At 53.8% G+C, this 17,118-nt stretch overlaps 1 protein-coding gene and 1 long non-coding RNA gene across 9 annotated transcripts in view; one reads left to right on the forward strand and one right to left on the reverse strand.

The window, feature by feature from the left end:
• Nucleotides 1-13,185: 13,185 nt before the first annotated feature.
• Nucleotides 13,186-14,423, reverse strand: LOC144580552 (uncharacterized). Its single transcript, XR_013530235.1, has 2 exons — nucleotides 14,321-14,423; nucleotides 13,186-13,701 (listed from the first exon to the last, which is right to left on the reverse strand). It is a non-coding gene; the product is annotated as an uncharacterized LOC144580552 (long non-coding RNA).
• Nucleotides 14,424-14,520: 97 nt separating this feature from the next.
• Nucleotides 14,521-17,118, forward strand: part of OSGIN1 (oxidative stress induced growth inhibitor 1) — a 39,689-nt gene continuing 37,091 nt past the window's right edge. For all 8 annotated transcript variants that reach the window (XM_078357850.1, XM_078357849.1, XM_078357852.1 and 5 more), the window contains exon 1: nucleotides 14,521-14,627. The gene's annotated coding sequence lies outside the window, so the exon portion shown is untranslated. The remainder of the gene's footprint in view (nucleotides 14,628-17,118) is intronic.

The following is a 17,118-nucleotide window of genomic DNA, read 5'->3' on the forward strand; positions in this document are numbered from 1 at the left end:
GATTCTGAAAGCACCAGAGCAGCTGGCAGGCTAATCACTTCAACCCTGGCAGCCTGCCGGCCCCTACTACAGGCAGAGTTCTTTCCCGCAAGTGTCCGCAGACCGTCAGGCCTACAGAAACCTGCTGGCTTTACCGTCTTTGCTTAGCTTTTGGCCAGTACCGTTAAGACCAACAGTCTACTGTGATTCATCCTGCTGCCTCCAGAGTGCTGTGGATGAATCACTCATTCTGGATCACTCTGGTAGCCTTTCTTACCTGGAGGCGCCCTTCCTGCCTGTGTCCTTCACCTGTGCTGACTGGTTCTGTCCTGTGTGGACAGGGGTGATAGGAATTCCCACCACACAGGCTGCTGGGAAGATGGGTTCAGTTCACATCCACAGAGGTTTTGGCTCACCAGAGGAGTTTGTAGATGTCAAGTCATCCTCAAGTCACTAAGAACTAGCACTCCTGAGGTACGTCTCAGAGTAGTGTTCAAATCCATTTCACTGTTGGGGCCAAGAGCCCTCCCTTCAGCAAGACCACTCATCAGATCATGCTACTCCTTAAGCCAAATATGACCACATGTTTTTGGGTTTTTTTTTTTTCCTCACTAAGGCAGAATTTCTTAACATTTTGTGAGTTACAGATCACTAAAATTCGGGTGAAAGCAAGGTGGGCCTTGCCACAGGAGAACACACACACACAATGCACAGGAGAACCCACAGTGCACAGCAGAACACTCAGGTAGTACACAGAAGAAAATACAGTGCACAGGAGAACACTCAGGTAGGACACAGAGAAAATATAGTGCACAGGAAAACACACAGTGCACAGGAGGACACAGTGCACAGGAGAACACTCAGTAGTACACAGGAGAAAATATAGTGCACAGGAATACACACGGTGCACAGGAGAACACAGTGCACAGAACACTCAGGTAGTACACAGAAAATACAGTGCACAGGAAACAGTGCACAGGAGAACACTCAGGTAGTACACAGGAGAACACAGTGCACATGAGAACACTGTACAGGAAGACAGAGTGCGCAGGAGAACACTCAGGTAGTACACAGGAGGACACTGCACAGGAGAACACAGTAAACAGAACACAGTGCACAGGAGAACACTCAGGTAGTACACAGGAGAACACTGCACAGGAGGACACAGTGCACAGGAGGACACACAGTGCACAGGAGAACACAGTGCACAGGAGAACACTCAAGTAGTGCACAGGAGAACACTCAGGTAGTGCACAGGAGGACACACAGTGCACAGGAGAACACAGTGCACAGGAGAACACTCAGGTAGTGCACAGGAGAACACTCAGGTAGTGCACAGGAGGACACAGGTAGTGCACAGGAGGACACACAGTGCACAGGAGAACACAGTAAACAGAACACAGTGCACAGGAGAACACTCAGGTAGTACACAGGAGAACACTGCACAGGAGGACACAGTGCACAGGAGGACACACAGTGCACAGGAGAACACTCAGGTAGTGCACAGGAGGACACAGTGCACAGGAGAACACTCAGGTAGTGCACAGGAGAACACAATGCGCAGGAGAACACAGTGCACAGGAGAACACCGTGCACAGGAGAACACTCAGGTAGTGCATAGAACACAGTGTACAGAAGAACACACATGCAGTGCGGAGAACAAAGTGCACAGGGAAACAGCAAACACGGCAGAACATACGGTGCACAGAACACAGTACACTGCAGAGCACACATTGCACATGAGAATGCAGTGCACAGAACACAATACACTGCAAAACATGCAGTGCACATGAGAATGCAGTGCACAGAACACAGTACACTGCAGAACACGCAGTGCACATGAGAATGCAGTGCACAGAACACAGTACACTGCAGAACACGCATCGCACATGAGAATGCAGTGCACAGAACACAGTACACTGCAGAACACGCAGTGCACATGAGAATGCAGTGCACAGAACACAGTACACTGCAGAACACGCATCGCACATGAGAATGCAGTGCACAGAACACAGTACACTGGAGAGCACACGGTGCACATGAGAACGCACTGCACAGAACACAGTACACTGCAGAACACGCATCGCACATGAGAATGCAGTGCACAGAACACAGTACACTGCAGAACACTCAGTGCACATGAGAATGCAGTGCACAGAACACAGTACACTGCAGGACACGCAGTGCACATGAGAACGCAGTGCACAGAACACCGTACACTGCAGGACACGCATCGCACATGAGAATGCAGTGCACAGAACACAGTACACTGCAGGACACGCATCGCACATGAGAATGCAGTGCACAGAACACAGTACACTGCAGAACACGCATCGCACATGAGAACGCACTGCACAGAACACAGTACACTGCAGAACACGCATCGCACATGAGAACGCACTGCACAGAACACAGTACACTGCAGAACACGCAGTGCACATGACAACACTGCACAGAACACAGTACACTGCAGAACACGCATCGCACATGAGAACGCAGTGCACAGAATACAGTACACTGCAGAGCACGCAGTGCACATGAGAACGCACTGCACAGAACACAGTACACTGCAGAGCACGCATTGCACATGAGAACGCACTGCACAGATCACAGTACACTGCAGAACACGCAGTGCACATGAGAACACTGCACAGAACACAGTACACTGCAGAACACGCAGTGCACATGGGAATGCAGTGCACAGAACACAGTACACTGCAGAACATGCAGTGCACATGAGAACGCAGTGCACAGAACACAGTACACTGCAGAGCACGCAGTGCACATGAGAACGCACTGCACAGAACACAGTACACTGCAGAGCACGCAGTGCACATGAGAACGCAGTGCACAGAACACAGTACACTGCAGAGCACGCAGTGCACATGAGAACGCAGTGCACAGAACACAGTACACTGCAGAGCACGCAGTGCACATGAGAACGCAGTGCACAGAACACAGTACACTGCAGAGCACGCAGTGCACATGAGAACGCACTGCACAGAACACAGTACACTGCAGAGCACGCAGTGCACATGAGAACGCACTGCACAGAACACAGTACACTGCAGAGCACGCAGTGCACATGAGAATGCAGTGCACAGAACACAGTACACTGCAGAGCACGCAGTGCACATGAGAATGCAGTGCACAGAACACAGTACACTGCAGAACACGCAGTGCACATGAGAATGCAGTGCACAGAACCCCTGTAGTGCACAATTTTGTTTTGTTTTGTTTTTTGCAATGTCAGGTGCTCCCTGACCTCCCACAGCCATTCATAGAGCCCACTCTGTTTGGAATAAAAACATACTTTATCCAGCTCATGTGAGGCTAGGCACCAGTTCCTCAAAACCCTTTTGGGCAGCTAACAGCTTTGACTAGCAGCTCATCTCACCAGGCTCGGGCCTGCTGCCTGTGAACGGCTGACAGACCCAAAGGCAGCCAGAGTGTTCTATCGGAGATGTTGTCCAATGGGCAGAGATGGGAGACCAGAAACACCCCCAGCCCACGCCCATCCTCAGGCCTGAGGTTCATTCTCATTCCCTCCCTCTTCCCTTTCCCCTTTGTCCCTCCTGCCCTCAAATCTGCAAGGCCTCCCCAGGTGGCTGTGTTCTGCCAGGTCCTCACAGACTCCAAGATTACTGCCTTCAGGGAGCCCACTAAGAGCTACACATCCACTGCCTCTGTGTGGCAGGTATGCTCAGGACTGCAACTCCTAGTTCCCACATTTCACATCGCATCTCTTTAACCTGTTATGGAAAATTTCAAACGAATATAAAAGCAGAGAGAAATTGTATAATGAACCTACAAACCTATCACCCAGCTTCCACAGTCATCAGTGGTTTTATGTTTTTAATCAAACCTTATCTTTGTGCTTCTTACAGTGCCTCACATTTAGCAGGTCCTCAGTGAAGACTGGATGGATGGATGAATGGATGGTGAAGCAAGGATGAATAGATGGCTGGGTGGATGGAAGGAAGTAACATAAATGGGAGGAAAATGGATGAATGGATGGTAGAGGGTGGATAGGAAGAAGGAAGATAGATAGATGAATGGATGGCTGGGTAGATGGAAGGAAGACAGATGGATAGAGGGACCAGTGGATGGAGGGCGGATAGGAGGAAGGAAGATGGATAGATGACTAGATGGCTGGGTAGATGGAAGGAAGATAGATGGATAGGGGGACCAGTGGATGGAGGGCAGATAGGAGGAAGGAAGATGGATAGATGACTAGATGGCTGGGTAGATGGAAGGAAGATAGATGGATAGGGGGACCAGTGGATGGAGGGCGGATAGGAGGAAGGAAGATGGATAGATGACTAGATGGCTGGGTAGATGGAAGGAAGATAGATGGATGGGGGACCGGTGGATGGAGGGTGGATAGGAAGAAGGAAGATGGATAGATGAATAGATGACTGGGTAGATGGAAGGAAGATAGATGGATAGAGGGATCGGTGGATGGAGGGTGGATGGAAGGAAGATGGATAGATGAATAGATGGCTGGGTAGATGGAAGGAAGATAGATGGATAGAGGGATCGGTGGATGGAGGGTGGATAGAAGGAAGGGAGATGGGTAGATGAATAGATGGCTGGGTAGATGGAAGGAAGATAGATGGATAGAGGGACCAGTGGATGAAGGGTGGATAGGAAGATGAATAGATGAATAGATGGCTGGGTAGATGGAAGGAAGATAGATGGATAGAGGGATCGGTGGATGGAGGGTGGATGGAAGGAAGATGGATAGATGAATAGATGGCTGGGTAGATGGAAGGAAGATAGATGGATAGAGGGATCGGTGGATGGAGGGTGGATGGAAGGAAGATGGATAGATGAATAGATGGCTGGGTAGATGGAAGGAAGATAGATGGATAGAGGGACCAGTGGATAGTAGAGTTTTAATGGAAGGAAGATGGATAGAGGGTAGATGGAAGGAAGGGAGAAAGGAAGGGGAGGGAAGGAAGATAAATAGAGGGTGGAGGGTAGATGGAAAGAAGATGGATGGATGAATAGATGGAAGGAAGATGGATGGATGATGGAAGATAGATGCATGGGTAGACAGATGGCAGAGGATAGAAGGATGGGTAGATGGATACGATAACTTCCCTTCCCCATGCCTCAGTCTACATGGTAAGAAGGAGCCTGTAGTCCCTCTATGATACTGCACTGAACCAAAATTTCCCTTACTTCATGGATGTTACAAATCTTTCATCTGTTTACCCCTCACACCTACTGTAGAATATCTAGAAAGGCAGGTGGCTTCCAGCTCCTTGCTTTTCCGGAGGGATATCTGACCACTCAGTCTTAAATATGTCATCTTTGACACAGTGACACTGCAGAGCAGGAGGCAGCAGCAGGCAGCAGCAGGTCTGAGGGCTATAAAAGGCTACTCACTGGGTCTTAGTGTTCTGAACTGCATCCTACAGGAAAGTGCTACTCAGTGCCCAGGTGACGTCACAAGAGGGACACAGTGGCTAAGAGGGCAGGGGCTCAGTCTCACAGACCTGGTTTCCATCCCACTTGCTCTCGGGAACCCTGGACAACCACTCTGACCACAGCGTCTTCCTCTGGAAAGGGCCCGGTGGTGCTTGGCTCACAGCAGGTATACAGTAAATTGTCATGAGTAGTTTCCAGTGTGTCCCAAGTTCAAGGCTGAAGTCACAAGCCCGCCCCTGCCACGGAGCCTGTTCCCTGAGCGTTCCCCATCTCAGTCTGAGGCCCAACCTGCAGTTCCAGAGTCTGCATCCCATCCCATCTCAGTCTGAGGCCTGACCTGTCGTTTGGAGCCCACATCCCATCCCATCTTAGGAGCTGCTCCGCTCCGTTCCCCTGTACCCCAGACCTAAGTTCCTGCTCCCGTCATCTCTTGGAGCCCTGGCATCTGTGGGTCAGATGCTTCCCAGCTCCCTCCATCCCATCCACAGGGTTTCACAAGACACCCAGACCTGTGCCCTGCTGGGGTTCAGATTCTAGGGGTGCTGCTGGATTGGGGTACACCTGCTCTCACCTGTTCACAGGCCCCTTTTTCTTCTGAAAGGCGGTGTGAGGCACAATGAGGAAGCTCCAGCCTTTGGCCCCGGCCAGTGCCCAGTTCAAATCCTGACCCCACCACTTCCAGCTGGGTGCTGGGGCAAGCCACCTACCCTTCCTTCGCCTCAGTTTCCTCATCTTTAGGTGGCAGTGATCGTAGTACTGACCCTATGGCCTGCTGAGAGGCTCAAAGGAGACGACGTATGTAAAGCGATTAACTGACGCCTGCCCTGGGAAGCAGACGCGTTCCTGTCGTGACAGGCGTTTCACATCTGGACTTGGGCGCCACCATCACGCTCACCTGTGTGCCGGTCCGGGATCTTTCAGCCCTTATTTGGATATTTGAATATTTGTTGGTTTTCTAGCTTCTACTCACAGTTTCTAAGAGGTGACTAAGTGGAAAGGTGGGAATTGCTCCTTGGGGCACTGCGTTGCACAGGGCTTGAGGGGCCTCCTGACCCCTGACGGCTGAGCACCCCTGTCCTACTCCTCAGGGAGAGCCCTGGCCGCCCAGCTAGCTCCAGACCCGCTCTGCAGCACCTTGGAATCTGAACTCGCTGGGGTCACTCTGAGGCCTCTCTGTCTTTCTACCCCTCCATCCCTCCTTCCCTCTGAAGGTTTGACCTTTACTGACCTCCAGGGCAAGAACAACCCAGAGTTGCTTGCTCTGCCCTCTCCCGTGGGTGCACAGCGCTCTCCTCCAAGAGGGGTTCCCTCCTCGTTCCATGTGGCCTCAGAACTGGGGGAATCTCAGTGCTTTGTGCAGGCATTGGCTTATTCTGAGCTCTGTTTGACATTAAACATAAGGGGTATTGAAGATTTAAATTGAGTGAACACCTCTGGGATTTTTAATTGGATTCCGAGGCGCTTACTGAAATGTGAAGTCCATTTTGAGTGGCCCAGGGAGGTGAGTGGCCCAGGCAGCTCCTACAAACAGAAGCTGCCTGTGATTTCTCCACAGAAAGCCTGCTTCATTTGCAGTTTAGCCGGCGGGGCCCGGACGACCCTGGATCTCTTTCTCACCTTTGTTTGCTTTATTTCCAAATTGTATTTGCATTCCCCGCCTGGCTAGTTCTTGATCATTGAGGAAGGGAGAGAGAAATGGGATTCTCTGCTCTGGGCCAGGCATTCTCTGTACACATCCCTGGTCCCAGCCTCCCTCCTTCCCTAGAGGATTACCACGCCCAACCCTGAAGCTGGAGTGAGTGTTTCTCACTTAGAGATGAGGCCACGAGCTGGGAGAGGACCTAGCACGGATGGTCCTGGTGAGGGCAGAGCTGGGTCTCAAACCCAGGCCCAGCCACCACCCAGCCACCTTCCACAGCTCTGGTCTACCTCCTGACTATTCGGGGGAGGCCCACGTGAAGGCCCAGAGAGGAGAAGCCCAGCAATGGGTGGAGCAGAGGGGGCTGCGCATTTTGGCAAGCCTGGAGGGGAATAAGGTCAGAAAGGGAGCCTGGCTGGGCTGAGACTGAGGACAGGGAGTGTCAGGATGCGGACATTCTGGGAAGGGGGCAGGGAACTGAGGAAGACAACCCCAGGCTGGAGTGGCTTCTGTAAAACATGAGCGTGCACAGTGCTGGCCATATTGATCTGAGCCCTCGGCTGCCAGGGACAGAAGCTGCGCTCCCACCAAAGCATAAAATCCAGGCCAGCGAGGGGCAGCCGGACCACGGGAAGGCAGGAACCCGGACCTGGCTGTCGTAAAGGAAGCAGGCTGCCCACAGCTCTGCCGTTGCAGAGACAGACTCAGCCCGGGCCATGGTGGGAATGGCCCCGTTTGGAGATGGGGGATCTGGCCCTGTGGTGAGCCCAGCCAGAGCAGGTGTCTCTCTGGAGCAGCTGAGTACAATAGCTGGTGTCCCCTCTTCATGTTGACGAGGGGAAATGAGCGGCCCATGCAGTTCCTGTAACTAGGGGAACTGGAGTGGGCCATATCCCACCTAGCAGGAGAGCTTGCTTTTGAAGCGTCCGTGTGTCTGTGACACAGGCTTGAACCCACAGCTTATTAACTCAAGTCCGTTCCGTAAATCTTTCTGCATCACCTGGCACTTAGGAGAGGCTTGGCATGTATTTTTGGTTCACTGAAGAAAGGCAGCCCTCACTCCTGCTGCTCAGACAGCACCCTCTGAACGTGAGTTCCTCCTTGAGAGCTTTCAAGGAGGGAGGGAGACCAGAGGGCTGCCTTCAAAGATACCAGCAGCCATTTTGATGGAAACGACGCTGCTTCAGAGAACTGGCCATTTGCAGTCTCCATTTCCTCACCAGCTCTCACCGAGGCCCCCAGTGACCTCCAAAGGGGTACATCCAGCCATGTGCCCCCTCAGCAATGGCCAAGGGCCACCGTCGGCCTCTCTGTACTTCCCAGTGCTCCCGGTGCTGGCGTAGGTGCACACCCTCCTGGCCGTCCGCACCTGTCCTCCACCACTGTTGGCCAGCCATTCCTCTCAGCTTCCAGGAGTCCCCTCCTTCCCTAAGGATCTCGCCCTCATCCATATCTCTGCTCTCCTAACTACCAATAGCAAGGGTCCCAGTGCCCCTGCTTGCCAGGGACAGGCCCTGTATGGGCCTGTTGTGGCATCATTCTTAACAGAGATACTCTTCACTCAGAAGTGTTCAGTTAGGACGATCACTTGCATGGTCCCCTCACTGGTGACACAGACACCCCAGACCTGTGTGTTCCCCTGGATAGCTCAGTGGCAGCTCAGACTCAGCACAGCCAAGGCTGAATGCAGACGCCCTCCCTCCAAAATCTGGCTTCACCCAGCTGTTTCTTCCTGGCAAGGCCTCCTCCAGCCATCCAACTGTGTAACACAGAAGCCCAGGCACCGTCCCTGGGGCTCCCTCACCCCCTCCTCCCATCCCTCCCTGGGCCCCTGGACAGGCCACTGGCCTTGCTCCCGTTACAAAGCCACCTTCCTGATAATGTGCAGTTACTAACCTCGCAGCTGGTCTGCCCGCCTGCCTATGCCAAACCCTTCCAGATCCTTCTTCACCCCAGCAGTCAGAGTTGTCATTGTGAAATGCAAATCAGGTTGCATTTTCTTCTTCTTTCCTCCCTCCTGCCACCCCTGTCACCCTCCCTCTCACACACAGCCCCCTGTGTGGTCTCCCAAGCCTACTGTGGCCTGACCAGATCCTCTCTGCTTTTCCAGGCCCTCCTGACACTTTCCTCCCTCTGTCTGGGACTCCCTGTCCTCTGTCCTTCCTCCCTGGCACCTGCTGCTCCCTCCACCTGAAATGCTCTCCCTTCTGCTCCTCCTGGGCAATGCTCACTCAGCCTCCAAAGTTCATCCATTGTCCTCTGCTCACGAAGCCTTCCCCAACTGCCTGACCCGGTCACATTCCCCCATTATTTGCTGTCCTCTCACTGGAGCCTCTCCTTCCTGGTAGCCTCTCAGCAAGGCAGTTTCGTGTGTGTGTCTCCACTAGACGAGAAGCTATCTGAGGGCAGGGGCCCTGCGTGGCTTCCAGCAGGAGGTGGCTGCCAGGCCTGCAAGATCGTCAGGGCCTGCTCCAATGTGACATTTCCAGAGGGGCCCCCCGCCTCAGGCCACGCTGGTTACTTGGATACACTCCTTGCCCAGGGCTCCATAGCCCCTTAAAGGCAGGGTCTTTCTGGACATGCCTGGCCCTGACCTGGTCTCCCCACGGAGACCTGCCCCAGGGATGCTGTGTGGGAACAGGGCACAGGCCCTCCTTTTCAGAGCCCACAAGATCTCACTTTCCCCAAGCCCAGCTTCCTCAGGAGTCACACCCCAGCTGCCCTGCATGGAACGCTGGCTTGCACCAACTCAGTCAGACCCCACCTGGCCCCGGGAAGGAGGGTCCCTGTCCCTGTTTGACAGGTGAAGACACTGAGGCCCAGAGAGCTGAAGGGGCTGGCCAAGGGGACGGGCTTGGGCACTCCATGCTCACACTGCCGTTGCCACCTAATCCATCCGGGGAAGCTCCTTTTAAACAAAAGGGGAAGGCGAATCGACACACGGCCGTCCTTCTCAGTAGCCCACTTCCACCTCTTGCGAGCTAGACAGCAGTCCCCAAGTCCCCCCTTGTGTCGGGTGGGCTGCCCAGCTGTGAACACAAGGACACCTCCAGTTCCGTCCTGTGAATGCGGATATTAGTGATCCCTTCCTTCAGGGACTGTGGGTATCACATAAGATGAGGCAGGCTTGGAGTCCTGCAAGGTACCTGCCGCATGGCAAACTCCTTATGGATAGCACAAGGACTCGTTTTGATGCTGAAAATGATTCTCTGGGACCGGTGGACCCCAGTCTGGGTCCTCACAGGCGCTGTGCACCCCGTCGCCGCGAGATGGCGGTGTTGCGCCCCTCCAGCCTCCTCTACTCTGCAATAGGGCGCTGGATGTTAAAATTCCTAACTGGTAGTAAACCGAGCCTGGCGTTAAACCTGCACCCAGAGCCTGCCCGCCGCTCCCCACTCCGTCGAATGGCTTAGGTGAGGATACTCAGAGCCAGGGCAGGCGTTTGGGGCTGCCCAAACCAGCCGCTCTGCCTGCTTTCAGAAGCTTCCCCTGGGGCTCTTCTGGCTCCGAGTCCGAGCCCGCTGCGGTCAGTCCTCCTTGCCCCGCCCATGGTGTCATCATTTGCAGTAGAGCAGGAGAGTGGTCATTTGCAAATGTCTCAGAGGGCCCGCTCCAGCCCCTTCCATGGGTCTCAACTCAGGCCGAGGACATGACTGCGCTCCATGCTTCAGGCATGGAGCGCAGATCACAAATCCAACCCCACTAAATCTAGAGTCCATGGGTCCCAAGCACCGGTCATTTGCTGACCACTGTCGCAATGTTTTTTTATCACTCCTATCAATAAAAGCTTCCTTTTTTTCCTTAAGTAGAAGTTAAGAGTACAAATTAATATAAAAACAAAGCAGTATTAAACTTCAGTGAGGTAGAGTTGCTTTCTCTCTCAAAAAAAAGGGGGGGTCATTAATAAATGTTAAGACTTTTTAAATGTGTATTAAGTACCAAACAGACTTTCTCTTTGAGGACTCAAAAAGTCCTCAGAAGACTCGTGAAGGAGCAATACTTGGAAAAGGGTTAAATGAGATTATTGCTTTATCCAAGAGCCACCAGATTATCAGAATCTCACACCTTGGGCATTCCTTTGAAGAGTTTTAGCTCTGGACACAAAGTACACTTGGCCCTTGAGTTGATCTGTCTTGCTCTGTCACCCAGGCTGGAGTGCAATGGGGCGATCTTGGCTCACTTCAACCTCCACCTTCCAGGTTTAAGCGATTCTCTTGCCTCAGTCTCCTGAGTAACTGCGACTACAGGCACAGGCCACCATTCCTGGCTAATTTTTTTTGTATTTTTCGTATAGACAGGGTTTTACCATGTTGGCCAGGCTGGTCTCGAACTCCTGACCTCAAGTGATCCAGCCGCCTCAGCCTCCCAGAATGCTGGGATTACAGGCTCGAGCCACGTAATTGCAACTGGCCATTAGATGTGTTCTCGAAAGCCCTGTGATAAGCATTTGGACTAGGAGGAGAAGCTACATGCAGATAGAAGCCAGACCTTGGCGTCCTGGGAGGAGCTTCCCTCAGTGGCCAGGAGGTGAGGGACCCCAGCAGAACCTGGCCTCTGCGTGGCACAGTGGCGTTGAGGGACTGGCTGAATCCTGCAGGCCTTCCAGAGCTCCAGAATACTTAATAAAGTATTTCACTTAAAATCGAATTTGTAACTGCACTGGAAGTGGCTGATTGACCAATGTGATACATCAGGTATCAGCACGTTGGAGCCACCAACCTGTCGGCTTGTAGCATGAGGTCATCTTGACTTCATAAGCCTGAGGGCCTCTCCCAAAATCTGTGAGTTAGAGCACACAGAGAGAACTGTCTAAAACTTAGAATTTGTAGCTTTTTATCTGTATGAATCAGAGTTCCCGCTCACTACTCTGCAACCACAGGAACAGGCTGGCTTAGAAACCAGCCGCAGACATCTCAAACCCCTGCTGCCCACGTGTTGCAATCCTCAAAGCAGCCTTGTGGTTGAAAGTGGAGATTTTACTCATGACCTAAGGATCATGTCAGCACCACCCTACAGCAAAGCAGCCGATTGCTGTACCTCTTCTGAAAGGAATGTGAGGCTTCCACAACCATAACTGGCACCGGCCTTAGACCCAGGCAGGAGGGCACCTGCCACGGACCCCACACTTAAGTGTCACAGATCCACATGCAGGACGGGCTCCTGTGTCCCTGGGATACAGCATTCAGTGCTGGTCCAGACTTAGCCTCTCTTGCACAGCCACTGCTCAAGCCTTGGAGAAGCGCTTCTGGATCTCCATCTTGATGACTGAAACAAAAGGCCACTGCGTCTAATGCTGTGAAGGCGGGTCTTCACCAACAGAGACAGACATTGCTCTGGAGCAGAGGCAGGGGCTGCCTGGTGGAAGAGCTGAGGTGAGAGAAGAGGTGCAGTCATTGAATTTTCTGGTCCCTCCTCTACAGCAGGAGCCCAAGAGTCTCTTTCCTGACGAAATCCAGCTTGCCTTGGAGCACGTGTCATTTGTGAATTGCACTTGACTGCATTCAATACTCATCAGACGGTGCCAGCCCCTCCACAGGATGCACTGTCATCTCTGACATCTTGCTGACCCTCAGGCACATAAAAACAGAGCTATATCCAGTTTTTTTTTCAACTCTATTTTTACATAGGGGTACAGAGGCTAGAAAATATTTTATTAGCACCCAGAGATGGGGCCTGAGCCTGGCACTGTCACTTACGAGCCATGTGGCCATTACTAAATTTACAGTAAGTAAATGTATCAGTTTTGGCTGGGTATACTGGCTCATAGCCTTAATGAGCAATTTAATTCCAGCAATTTGGGAGGCCAAAGCAGAAGGACTGCTTGAGCGCAGGAGTTGGAGACCAGCCTGGGCAACATAAGGAGACCCCCATCTCTACAAGAAATAAAAATAGTATTAGCCAGATGTGGCGGTGAGCACCTGTAGTCCCAATTACTTGGGAGGCTGAATGGGGAGGATTGCTTGGGTCCAGAAGGTCGAGGCTACAGTGAGCTATGATCACGCCACTGCACTCCAGCCTGGATGAGAGTGAGACCCTGTCTAAAAAAAACAAGTAAATATATCAATTTTAATGTATAAAACAATGTAAACCAGTGAAATTGATTTTTTTATGTAAAATTTTTCACATTGGCCTTCAAGTGAGATGTTTTATTAAAAGGTTTCTGTGGTTGTTTGGTAAACAGAATTTGAAACGTGAGCAACACGGTTGGCAGGCCCTGGTGAACTGCACTGCTGACCTGGAAGGCTGGGCTGCCCCCTCCATGGCCCTCGTGTTCATTCTCGCGTCGGTCCTCGGCGGCTGCTTGTGGTGGTGACGATGCTGCTGGCTGCTGCTGGCTCCGGGCGCCTCCTGGAATGAGCTGTGATTTTTGTGTCTCCTTTTGCAGCTCTGACAAGAAAGCTCACATCAACACAGAAGGACACTTACTTCTTCAGGTCTGCAAAGGCCGCCTCTCAGAGAGGCCCAGGTGCCCACAGACGTGGCCCCCAGGGCTTTTCCCGCAGCTGGCATGTACAACCCTCTGAACATTTCTGATGTCATCCACCTTATCTTCTTAGGATTTGTGCTGTCTTTAAGCAGCTGCACTGTTCACCCTGGGATCTGGGGCAAAGTGCTGGTGTCCACATGAGGAGGGGCAGGAGGTGTCCCTGTGGGTGGGGAAGCAGTGCTGGGTGGAGATGGCTGGCAAGGGGACGTGGCAGAGAGACGGAGGTGCATTGCTCTAGAGATGGGGGTGCGTTTCTCCTCCCTCACAGCGGCTGCCCATGCAAGGACAGTTCTTAGGAGAATAACCATGGACAGTCAATGACATGGGCCGAAATTTGGTGGGGGTTGTGGATCTCAGCTCTCAAGGAGGGTTCTGCCCAGAGCTCCCCGCCAGGCCGGCAGCCTCCTGAATATTATTCTCCCAGAGGAAGGCTCCGAGCTGACTGAGCCCTGGCCTGATTGTAAGTGTGTAGAGGGGTGGAGGAGAGTCGGTCCAGCAGGGGGGTTCCACGGAGAATTTCTTCCCTTGCAGGAAGTGGGAGGGAGGCAGGACAGGTAGAAATCTCCATCCCCAGGGTTTCCATATCCTCACAGCCAGCAGGCCAGCCTGGGAGGAGGTACCAGAAGGGCAGTGAGGTTGGTCTGAGTTTGAACCCTGTGCCAGCACATGCGAGCATGTGTCTGGGCAAGGCACGTCCTTCAGCAGGTGTTTACTGAGCATCTGTGTGCAGGGCCCTGTGTACCTGTTGTCACAGCAACCCAACCTGCCCTCAGCCATACCTTGGCAAGATGTGCTCCTTTTCCAGGTGCCACCACTGAAGCTGCAGATGCTCTGGTGGAGGCACAGCAGAGGACGGGAGCAGGGCCTGCTGGGCCCTCAGGCAGAGCCACCCTGAGGCTGCCCACCACTGCCCAGGCAAGACTTTGTGATGCAACAAATGGCCCAGGCTGGCCTCTTGTCCCCTGGCTCCTCTGTTGTCAGTGGGAGGGGGGTCCCTGGGGGAGGGACAGCCCCACTGTGTCCACTCCTCCCCGGCCAGCCAGTCACTTCCATCACCTCTGCCACACCCGGCCCCTTCATCATCAGGTAAGGAGGGCCAGGAACAAGGAAGGATAGGGGCTGCTCCAGGAGGGGGTTGGTGTCCTGGAGAGGCCTGGTAAGGCCAGGCAGGAGGAGAGGCTCCCAGGAGGTGGCCCTGGAGTGAGGCGCTTCAGCTTGTGGACTTGGGAGCAGGTGACCTGGGTGGGAACCCAGTGCCACTGCATGCCTGTCATGTGATCTTGGGAAAGTGCCAGGCCCTGGCACTCGTCCCAGGTGCAGAATGCACCCAAAACGCATCAGCCATTGTCATCAGGCCCCAGAATCAACCACCACTCATGCCTGTCTCAGCCAAGCTTGGGGGCTGTCCTCTGGTCACCAGCCCCACATCGATTCCCACCCACTGCCACATTGGGGTCTGGCCCCTTCGTCCTGGTGGATGGGCAGGAGCGGGCAGCAGGAGCGGGTCTCCCCTCTGTGTCTGCATCCTGTCACTCTCACCCGGCTCTGGCTGCCACTCGCCTGGGGGAAGACTTGGGACCCTGGCAGAGTCGGGCCCAGCATTAGGTTTTCTGACCCTGAGCCTTGTCTGTAAATGAGCTTGCCCAGGGGACTCTGTAATAAACTAGAGGCCTTCCAAGGACGCCAATGGCCACCCCAGCCTCTCCCACCACAGAACGGCAGGTGACCGTGGCCTCACTGGGCTTTTGGTGCTCAGGTGTTCTCAAGTTTCTCTGTCCAGCAAGCTCTGTTCGGGGCTGTGCGGGAACCACCTCCTGGGTTCTGCAGGAAAGGGCAGGGCTGCAGTTTGACCTCAGGTCTCTCCAGACTGTACCTCTATATAACCCGTGGCTGCACATGAGAACCACCTGGGAAGCTTTGGCCAACACTGACACCCAGTTCCCAACCCCAGACCACAGCTGGAGTCCCTGGGCAGGGGCCCCACCCAGCCCTGTGATTCCCAGCTCCACCAGCAGAGGCGGCAGATCAGGGGTCCAGGGCTTCAGTGCACTGGTGTCCCCGTCGGGATGCTCCAGCCCTGCTCCCACCCCCTCAGTCACTTCTCCCGGTGCGCCAGACTCACGCTTGGTTTTGGAGTCTTTGCCCAGGAGGGACCCCAAACCTGTTATAGTCTTTCCAGTGGTGGCAGCCGCTGGGGAACCTTCAGCCCTGAGTGTGGGAACCCATACTGGGACCTCATCGGCATGGTAGGTCCAGCCGGATTTGACTCTGGACAGGCCCACTCCCTGGAGGGACACCTGGTGGCTTGCACACACAAAGCCCACAGAGCCTGTTAGTTGGAGGCTCCTGAGGCTGAGAGCTGTCAGGAGCCTCAGCCACTCTGCCCCCACCCCTGCCACTTCCTGACAGGATGACCTTGGGAAGGCTGTTTGGACTCAGCTTCCTCAACTGTAAAATGCCTAGAACAGCAGCTCCCTCGTGGGAGGCTGAGACGCCCATGGTGTAACACAGGCAAAGTGCTGAGCTCCGCCTTTGGGTGTGGTGGGGGCAGTGAGTGCTCGGAAATTGTCCCCACGGCTCCACTGTCAGGCGGGCCGCCCTCTGTAGGAGCAGCATGGCCTCAGTGCACGCTCGCCCTGTGTGAGCAGAGTGTTACTCCCCTCCCGTGCTGTCTCTTTCCCGGTTTAAACATCTCCAAGGTTGACAGCAAAGGCTCCTGGGGCTCCAAGGTCACAGCCAAGGGCAGGTGAAGTCAAGTTCAGCCACACTCCCCCTCGTTCCCATCATTTTGCAAGATTTCACCTCTGGCAAACACAAGGCCCAGAATGTTCCATCGGGGCAGCCGCAGGTGCCCAACTCGGGGAGGAAAGAGGCGCCAAGCGACCCCCTCCACCCCCTATGTCTCTTGTCTCCTTGATGCACCTCCCCCACCCCTGCGGAGCCCACAGCTCTGCCAGAACCCGGACCTGAAACTTGAGGGAAAGATGATCCTCTACGGATTCCTCATCCGTCCCGCCATTGGGGTTTAATCCCCCTGCAGTTCCTCCTGAATGCGTGTCCCGTACCTGACACCGCCAGTGACCACAAACTAAGTGGCTTAAAGCAACAGAAACGTACCCTCTCATGGTTCTGGAGGCTACAAGTCAAACGCCAAGGCTCCGGCAGGACCCACACCCCGGGGAGGGTCTTCCCTGACTCCTCCAGCTTCGGGGGTTTCCAGGCGCCCCTTGGTTCTCACCGCTGCCTCTCTGGTCACGTGGCCTTCCTCCCAGGCTCCTTCAGTCTCCCCCTTTCATATAAGCACCCTTGTTGGATATTGGGCCACCCTGAATCCAGGACGATTCCAAAATCCCTGACTGAATGATGTCTGCAGAGACCCCTTTTCCAGTCAAGGCCACATTTACAGATTCCGGCACTGGGAAGCCAACATGTCATCCTCAACACCCTGTCTCCTCTCCCACAAGATGCAGTGGTGTCTCAGCAACCTGGAGCCATGCACGGTTTCTGCTGTGGTGGTTCACTTGAAGACGCTTCCTGCTTTTCCCGACAGTGGGTGACACTCCCCACTCTCCATGCC

The sequence above is a fragment of the Callithrix jacchus genome, chromosome 20 (assembly GCF_049354715.1).
Source record: "Callithrix jacchus isolate 240 chromosome 20, calJac240_pri, whole genome shotgun sequence".
In the NCBI taxonomy this organism is placed as follows: Eukaryota; Metazoa; Chordata; class Mammalia; order Primates; family Cebidae; genus Callithrix; species Callithrix jacchus.